This window comes from Miscanthus floridulus, unplaced genomic scaffold (genome assembly GCF_019320115.1).
Source record: "Miscanthus floridulus cultivar M001 unplaced genomic scaffold, ASM1932011v1 fs_276_1_2, whole genome shotgun sequence".
Lineage (NCBI taxonomy): Eukaryota > Viridiplantae > Streptophyta > Magnoliopsida > Poales > Poaceae > Miscanthus > Miscanthus floridulus.
The window spans coordinates 14,875-24,837 of NW_027096502.1; positions in this window are offsets into that span (position 1 = coordinate 14,875).

A 9,963-nucleotide genomic window follows, 5' to 3' on the forward strand; every position below is an offset into this window, starting at 1 on the left:
GCTCAGGCGGTGATCGGGGCACTCCAGAAGTTCCTCAACGTCCTCCTCGTCTGATTCGGTCACTTCTTGTGGCTGCACCTCGAGCTGCTCCTCGGGCTCCTCGGGTATGACGACCGGGCTCTCGGTTGTGATCCTGTATGATGCAGGTGCGCAAGTGCTTATGCAAAAGGTGCATCGGATGAAATGACACAATGAATGTGCTTGCATGCAAGGTAGTCAACATCATCCAAGAACATGTACTACAAGCACATGTTATCTACTGCATTCTCTTCTACTACCAATATGCTACGTCAACACATCTCATTAAATGCTTCAAAGATACACCAAAGCTTCACTAATTTCTTAATCATGCATAAAGCAACATTTGATTAAACCCTAATTAATAATAGGTTTGAATAGCAACATCTATTTTTATAGCATAGAAAAATCTTAGAAAATTACCATAGCATAGTACTACCCTAAGTAGTCTACCATTAAATTTTTATGGCATTTGGATAAGTGGATTAGCCTACACAAAAATGACAAGCTATGGCATAATTATGATCATGAAAATACTTTGAACTGTGAAAAGTGTCAAACAACAGATGTAATATTTTTCCTATGTTCTACACAGTAAATAATCACTGCACAAAAATTATCACATTGCATGTTTTATACAAATTTTGCTCTCTACAAAAATAACAAAAATCAGCCATTAAAGGCACTTGAACTACACCTCATAATTTTTCTACAGGACATGTGGCATATATTTTTCCTAGGAAGTACATTACAGAACAAGAGTAACAAACTTGGAATCATATTTTTCTGATACATATAGGATTTACTAAACATTTTACAAGATATCAGCAATATCAAGAATTAAATAAAGCTCTACATTAAAGTATCTCAAAATGACATGCAATATTTTTATGATATAGATCTGGTAACAAGGAACCTAGCAAAATTTGTTTCAACAAATTTGGAGCTATTTTGAGCAAGTTATAAATTCCCAAAGCATTACATAAATAGAAATCTGAAAATCATTTCTTAAATCCTTTCTGAAAATCCATGTTCAAAACTGCTAGATCCACCCGGCTTTCTACCCAGGCGTGCATCCCCTATGGCTGACAGTGGCCTGTGGGTCAGCCGGCCCCACCTACCAGCCCCTGAGGCAGAGGAGGCTGCGCTGACCGGCGTGAGCTCGCCGTCGACGAGGTGGCCGGCGACGAGGTCACCACCAACGTGACCACCTTGCCAAGGCAGACCACGGTAGTGCAGCGGTAGGGTCGGAGGAGCTCGAGAGCGAGCTGGCCAGTGGCCATGGCGGGCGGTGGTGCGGCTCACCAATTGCCGGCCATCTCGGCGAGAAGGGGCATGAGAGGTGGCGCGGGGAGCTTCACGAGCTCGTGCGGTGCTCGTGCGCGTGAAGGGAGAGCGAGAAGGAGGATAGAGGGAGACAAAGGTCCATGGAGCGGAGCACTCCGGCGAGCTCGGCCACGACTCCAGCGAGAGATTTCCTGGGAAGAGGGAGCTTCTCATGGCTTACCGAGGCGAGCATGAGGTGCGCGAGGAGGAGGCGCGGCTCAGGGCAAGATGGAGATGGCTTCCGCGCCACTGGAGCAGCCGGAACGGCCAACTCCGGCGAGCTGCTGGTGCGGGGCGGTGGCGGAGGCAAGCGCTGGCGGCTGCTGCTGGCAACTGGCGGAGGCGAGAGAGCGAAGGTGGAGGAGTGAGGAGGAGCGCAGCACCGGTCGAGCAGGTGTAGGCACGACAGGAGGGGCGCGGGGCAGGCCGGTGGTGCCGCGTGGCGTGCTCGTCGGCGCATGGCGGCCACGCGGCGTGCACGCTCTACTGACGCGGTCGGGTGTGTGTGCGGCAAACGGGCGCGGCACGGAGGCAGGCCGGGCCGGCCTGTGCGGCTGGGCCGAAGCGAGGCGGCGGCCCATTAAAGGAAAAATGAGATTTTTCAAACTATTTTCAAATCCCTTTTCATTCAAATGAAATTTTGAACTATTTCAAGCAGGTTTCAAAAGTTGGTGTAAAATGAAAGTTGTTCCATTTTTGAAGATCTACAACTTTGCTTTTATGACCAAAGTCAAATTCCAATAGATTTTGAATTACAAAATAAAATCGATATTAATTCAAAACCCTAATTTTGGAAGAATTATTTTTAAAGGCAAAATTTGGTACAAATTTAAATATGAACTTTGCTCCAAATTGTATCCTAAATATTTATAAGCTATCTTAGTGATCAAAACAAGAAATCATGGCATCCAAACATGAGCATGGCATTTCACATTGTTTTAAACATAATGAATTTCAATCAACTTAAGCACCACATGAAATGATACTTCATTTCTTTCGAAATGAAATGCATGAATGATGCTTATGCATGAGGTGATGGTGATTATGCTCATGCGATGAAATGGTAATGCATACTTAACACTGAGGTGTTACACAGCCCCTCCCCTTATAAAAATCTCATCCCAAGATTTGGGTTACGAACCATTTATTATAAAAATCTTTATAAGCTTTTTGTATATATTCCACCATTTTCCCAAGTTGCATCTCCCTCATCATGATGATTCCACTGTATCTTGTATGTTTCACTACACTATTCTGAGTAGCACATTCTTTAGTGTCTAATACACGGACCGGTTGCTCACGATACACCAAATCTGATTGAGTTTGATGCCCCGAGGTTCTATTCTTTCATCCGAAACACGCAAACACTTCTTGAGATGTGATACATGGAAAACTGGGAAGACGGTACTCATTGTCTCGGTAACTCTAACTTATAAGCTACTGACTTCTTCTTTCCAAGATCTTGTATGGTCTACGAATCTAGCGGCAAGCTTCTTCGGACCCAAAACGTTTCTTTCTTCATTGGCGTGACCTTCAGATAAACATAGTCACCAACTTCAAACACAGAGGGGTCTTCTTCTTCTATCTGCATAACTTTTCTGACGTGATTAGGCCGCCTTCATATTTTGTTGAATAATATGAACTTTCTTCTCAGCCTCTTCTACAAAGTCAATACCATAATACCTTCTTTCTCCTGGCTCGACCCAATTCAGTGGTGTCTACATTTTTCTGCCCATACAAAGCTTTCGAATGGAGCCATCTTGATGCTTTCTTGATAACTGTTATTGTAAGCAAACTCAACTAAAGGTAACCATGACTCCCATGAACCCTAGAAGACAACACACAGGCTCTTAACATATCCTCTAGAATAACATTAACTCGTTCAATCTGACCATCTGTCTGTGGAAGATAAGCGGTACTACGAATCAAACTAGTTCCCAAGCCTTTGTGCAAATGTTCCAAAAAATGAGCCATGAACTGTGGCCCTCTATCAGATACTATAGTCCTTTGGTATACCATGCAACCTCACAATTTCTACAATATACTTCTCGACATATTGAGGTGGTCGATAATCTGTCTTGACAGGTAAGAAATGAGCGGTCTTGGTAAGACGATCCATAATCACCCAAATCGAATCATGTCCCTTTTGAGTAGTGGGGCAAACCCGAGATAAAATCCATACTTATATCATCCCACTTCCAACTAGGTACGGACAAAGATTGCAACAAACCAGCAGGTTTCATATGATAGCTTTCACTCTACAACGCGTGTCCACATCTGGCAACATAGGCTGTAACTTCTTTCTTCATCTTGGTCCACCAATAACGAGGTCTTAGTTCTTGATACATCTTACTACTTCCCGGATGGATAGATAGCTTAGAAAGGTGAGCTTCATTCATGAGTTTATTCTTAAGCTCTCGATCCTTGGGAACCACAAGATGGTCGTCAAACCACAACACGCCCTATTCATCCACTCTAAAGTGCTTAGACGACTCTTCTTTTATTTTCTCTTTGATGTGAAATATTCCCTTGTCTATTTTCTGGCCTTCTATTATCTTACTCTCTAAAGAGCAACTAATCTGAATACTATGTAACATAGCAGGATGCATCAGATCGAACCCATCTTCAAGAAATGGCTGTACATTCAAGCAATGTGACTTTCTACTCAAAGCATCTACCACTACATTGGCCTTTCCAGGATGATACTGCACATTCAAGTTGTAATCTTTGATCAATTCTAACCACCTTCACTGTCTCATGTTTAGCTCTGGTTGGGTAAAGATGTACTTAAGACTCTTATGATCTATGAAAATATTGCACACATGACCAAGTAGATAATGTCTCTAAATTTTTAGGGCATGCACAACTGCAGCTAGTTCAAGATCATGTGTCGGATAGTTGACCTCGTGCTTTCTCAACTGACGTGAGGCATAAGCAATGACTCTTCCTTCTTGCATAAGAACACAGCCCAATCCAGTTTTCGATATGTCGCAAAACACATCAAATGGTTTCTCAATGTCTGGTTGTGCTAGAACAGGAGCAGTGGTCAACAGTTTCCACAAGGTGTGGAAAGCTGCTTCACACTCCTCTATCCACACGAACTTGTGATCTTTCTGTAGCAGACTTGTCATTGGCTTGGTAATCTTTGAGAAATCTAGTATAAAACGTCGATAGTAACCAGCTAATCCTAAGAAACTTCTAACATCAGGAACTATGGTCGGTGCCTTCCAATCCATAACCTCTTGCACCTTACTTGGATCGACTGAAACTCCATTTTCTGACAGAATGTGACCAAGGAAAGGAACTTTCTTCAACCAAAATCCACACTTGCTAAACTTAGCATACAGCTTATGATCTCTAAGTCTGGTCAAGACAATTCTCAGATGCTCTTCATGATCCTTCTCATTCTCGGAGTACACCAGAATGTCATCAATGAACACAACCACAAACTTATCTAATTCTGGCATGAAAACTGTATTCATCAAAAACATAAAGTATGTAGGAGCATTTGTCAAGCCAAAGGACATGACAAGATACTCATACAACCCGTATCTAGTGGAAAATGTGGTTTTCGATATATCTTGGGGCCTAATCTTGATCTGATGATAACCGAATCTCAAATCTATCTTAGAGAACACCTTAGCCTTGGCTAACTGGTCAAACAGAACATCAATATGAGGCAAGGGATACTTATTCTTGATGGTTACAGCGTTAAGTGGCCTGTAATCCACGTACATTCTCAACGTGCCCTCTTTCTTCTTCTTCACAAACAAGGCGTGACATCCCCATTCAGACTTGCTTAGCCAGATAAACCCCTTTTTCGATAACTCTTCTAGTTGCTTCTTCAGCTCAACTAATTCATCCGGAGGCATCCGATAGGGTCTCCTTGAAATCAGAGCTGTCCTGGGGATTAACTCAATTCCAAACTCAATATCCCTATCTGGCGAAAGACCAGGTAACTCGTCTAGGAATACATCCGGAAACTCACACACTACCGGAATCTGATGAATAGGAATAACTTCAGTAGCACATGTCACACTTATAAGGTCCGTTCTTCGAGGCAATGGTACTTGGAAAGTACCCTCACCCTGGGGATCCTTAAGGGTAAGTACCCGACTTCCTATATCTATAACTGCTCCCCAATCCTTCATCCAATTCATCCTTATAATAACATCCAGAACTAATCCAGGCATAACTATCAAGTTCACTCGAAACTTTCTGCTACCTAATTCAAGGGTTGCCCCTCGAACCATCTGATTGGTCAAAATATCAGCCCCCGCTGAACTTATACGGTAACCATAACCCAATTTTGTGCATAGTTGTTCATGTTTCTGTGCAAATGCTTGACTCATAAAAGAATACGATGATCCAAAATCAAATAGAACAACTGCAGGGTGTTGGTTGATAGGAAACTTACCAGCAGTTATGGGCTCTCCCTCAGGAATCTCATCCACAGTTGTACTATGCACCCGAGCAGTATAGGTCTACTACTTCTTCTTGGGCGGATAAGGACAGAACCTTGAGAAGTGGCCGAGTTGATCACAATTGTAGCAGGGTCCCCTTACTATACCAGCAGATCCCATAGCTCCCTTGGAACTGCCCTGTACCGTAGTTACGGCTGCCTTGTTGGACTACACTGCCATCTTGTAAGGCTTCTATGGTCCCCTGAAATTCTGACCTCTCTGCTGTGGTGGGCTGAACCTAGCGCCAGGTGCAGATGGACGATAGGGAGGGTGACCTCCTGCAGGTGCTCTTGCTTGGGACGGACCACCTTCTAGTGCTCTCTTGTGAGTCTTTGCTGCGGTACTGGCGTTGTTGTTCTTTTCCTACTTCAGACAATCACTGATAAAGTCATTGAATCTGGCGCGGGTGTTGGTACCCACATACTTCATCATCTTTGGATTGAGTCCTCTCTTGAAACTAGCGATTCTCTTAGCATCGATGTCAACCATGTCGGGAGCATAACGGCACAAGTTGTTGAAAGCATACAAATATTGCGTCATGGTTTTGGTGCCCTGATTCAATGCCAAGAACTCTCCCAACTTTATCTCGGTCAGCCCGGGTGGAATATAAACTCCACGGAAGGCCTCAGTGAACTCTCTCCATGTAATCTGAGCATTTGGAGAGAAGGTGGTGCGATGATGCTTCCACCACATTCCCACTGGCCCTTGCAACTGATGTGCAGCATACTCAGTTTTCAATACCTTAGTCATCCTCAACACACGGAATTTATCTTCCATAGTGTTGATCCATTCTTCAGCATCGAGTGGTTCTGTTGCTTCCTTGAATATTGGCGGCCTGGTGTCCATAAAATCCTTGAAGTTGCTGTGCTGATTCACCCCATTACCACCACCCTGATTGTTACCGCGTTGAACATTGTTGGCAATGGTACGCAGAAAATCCTCCATGTTCTTCTGAGATTGCTCCGTGTTGCGCTGACTCCCGAGCAACTGTGCGAAGAACACCTCTAGGGTGAATGGGGGAGGAGGTGGCAAATGCGGTTCATGGGGGGCTCATTGTTGTTGACATTGTTTCCCACCACTTCCACCTGTCCCAGCGCCATTACCACCTGTCTCAGCGGCCTCATAAGTGGTACGGCGATTATTTGTCATCTGCATATTTCAGCAACAAGTAATGATTGAGTGAAGCTGTAATAATTGTGAGTGAATGAAAAATTATGCCGTACAGAATTTACTGGAGAGAATAAATTCATACAATAAAACAGAGGCACAATAATCGCATCACAATTAAAACAACATCACTAATTAAATTACTTCAAAGGCAAACATCGCGTCCATACAACCGAATTGCCAGCATACATACACTGGACTTTTATGCATTCAGATATCGCATTACTAGCCAAGTTCCAATCACATGCCAAGTCTCATAAGTTCGAAGCAAGTTACATTAGGTTACATGCCGACAAAAGAAAGGTCATCGCGACAGGACCTAAACACTAGCGCAAGGCAACTAGCCTACTCCTCGGGGCCGTCATCGGGGTCGGAGACGTCACCATCGCCCCCAGGTGAAACTACAGGCTCGTCCTCGTCGTCGTCGTCGATGTCTATACCAGCGGCATCTGGAGGAGCATATGGGCCAACCCCATTGTAGAGCGCGTGAAACTCCTTGTGTAGGTTGACGTTGTACTCCTCTAGCTCATCGACCCTCTGTAGCAGAAGGTCCCTCTCGTTCCAGGCTTCATTCCTTTCCTGAACCAACTGTCCAATCATGCGGTCTGCATTATTGTTGGCCTGAGTCAACGTATGCACCTGCTGCATAGCTCTATCACCTCTTTCTACCACCTGGTCCCGTTGTAAGCTCATATCAGCCAACTTCTCCTGCAAACTAGCTATAGCACGTGCCTGCTTCTTCTTCTGCTTTCTTACCTTGAGCTTATCATCACCACGCAAGCCAGTCAAAGTCCAGTAGGTACACTCAAGACCCTGATACGCTCTAATAGCGCAAACATAGCACTCATAGCATGGTTGTCACTAGCCTGTCCCTCAGCTGGACCTCTGACCAAAGCACTTCCCTGAGGCTGAACCCAAATAGCATCGCGAGGATCATCCCTAGGAAAGGTGCCAGCTAGAGCTACTGCAAGCTCACTGGGAAATCTGCTCATGATATCCCTGATGATGTGGAAAGCGGCTCCCTCTACACCCTCAACAGGAGTGCGACCCTCAAACTCCAAGTGCCAACCATCCCATTCTGGAGCATCACCAAGAGCAGGAACTGTGATCTCTACCACTGCAAGTCCATACTCTGCTAACTAGCTCTCATTCTAAGAGTACACCGGCTCTTGACCCTCTAGGTACCCCACATCATGGAGCACTCTCCAAAGCAAGGTCGGCATGCCAAACTCGCTCAAGAAGGTGTCCATGGTGCGGTGCTCCCTCAGGGCCAACTGGCGTTGAGGTGCTCTTCCTCTGGTGGACTTACGGGCAGTCTACTTCGTGCGGGCCATCTGTAGCAAAAATTTCTTTTATTACCCCCGTGGGAACATATTTTAGGTGATACAACTTTTATCAAAATGAGATAATCAATTTATAAGGGGAGAAATGCATGACATGAATGAAATGCACAAGTAATATGATGTATGTACATGTCGTACGTTCTCACAAACTTATGAAATAATAATTTCTAGTGATGAATTCGGTGGCATACAAACGATCTCTCAAATACATATCTAATACGTTCTACACGATAACATTGTTATATACCCGCAGAAGATTCATTTCAGCCCAATTCCCAATGAATGCATAAAAGCAGTAAATTTTTATCTACCTGCTCTACACAAATCCCCAGATACGCATACAACGGTAGTAACTACCCGAACCATCGTCCTATTGACGGCATTGCCTCAACGGACGGAATACCCACACATGAGATACCTTTGTAAAACATGCGTATAACATGTAATTACTCTAGCATCATATAAGCATTCACCCTAGATCGGTGGTGTATCCGATCATGCTCTCACAACTCACATTTACCGAGGCATAGAGGAAATGATCCATACACTACCACTCAAACAAGTGGCACTCATACAATAGCACGCCGTATGAGCAATGAAAGAGAAATATGATGCAAGAACCCCAAGTCAGTACTTAATTAAGCCACCTAGAGTCCTTAACTGGGCATAAAGGATATGACCACTAGCACACTTTTTAGTTTGGAACTCACATTTTTCAAACTCCTTTTTGTTTTAAATACACTTGTGAACAGTAACATGCTAAACCAGGCTCTGATGCTAGCTGTAACAGAACCGACCAATTATACGAAATTAAGTAAGAAAATCATCCGCCAGAGCAGACGATGTAGCAAACTTAAGCCCGTATAACCCGGTAGTCCATGAAATCACGAAGGATTTCAAACCAACTCACATACCAGCCAAGATCATAATAAATTTAGCGGTCACCATCACATATTACATAAAAGTTCGCACCACCGGTACATCAGAGTTTAAACATAGTTATTACAAACCGAGTTCAAATAAAAGTAGCAGAAGCCATTTGTTCAAAACCACACACACTCACACGGAGTTCAAATACAATGCCAGCTAATGATCATCTCCGACAAAAGCATTAGACGAGACGTAAGGAATGACCATGCCCATGGTCCTAAGCATCACCCATCGCAGGATAAAGGCAGTTGATACAGTAGTCGTAATACATCTGCCCATCTGCAACAAGTGAGAACAAAACCCTGAGTACAAGAAGATACTCAGCTAGACTTACCCGACATAACCGAAAATAAAGTGACACCAAGGATTATGAAGGGCTTTATAGTAGGGTAGCTGACTCATTTGCAAAAAGGCATTTTTAGCATTTTAAGAACCTTTCCAAAAGCATTATTGTCAAGTTAATTATTATTAACCTGTCGACTACATTTGCACCTATGCTAGAGCAAGCATGTGATTAAGCAAATAATGATGACCAACGATCATTAACAACTTCCATAATGTCATATCCATTATAACTGTCCAAGTGTTCCATCAACATTACTACGATGAAGTAACTCAAGTCAAGTGTTCACTATCCAGTGAACGATGGCGATTCGAATCGATTATTAAACAGCTGGTAATTTATTCCTTACACAAACCTCACTCACCCGCTAAAG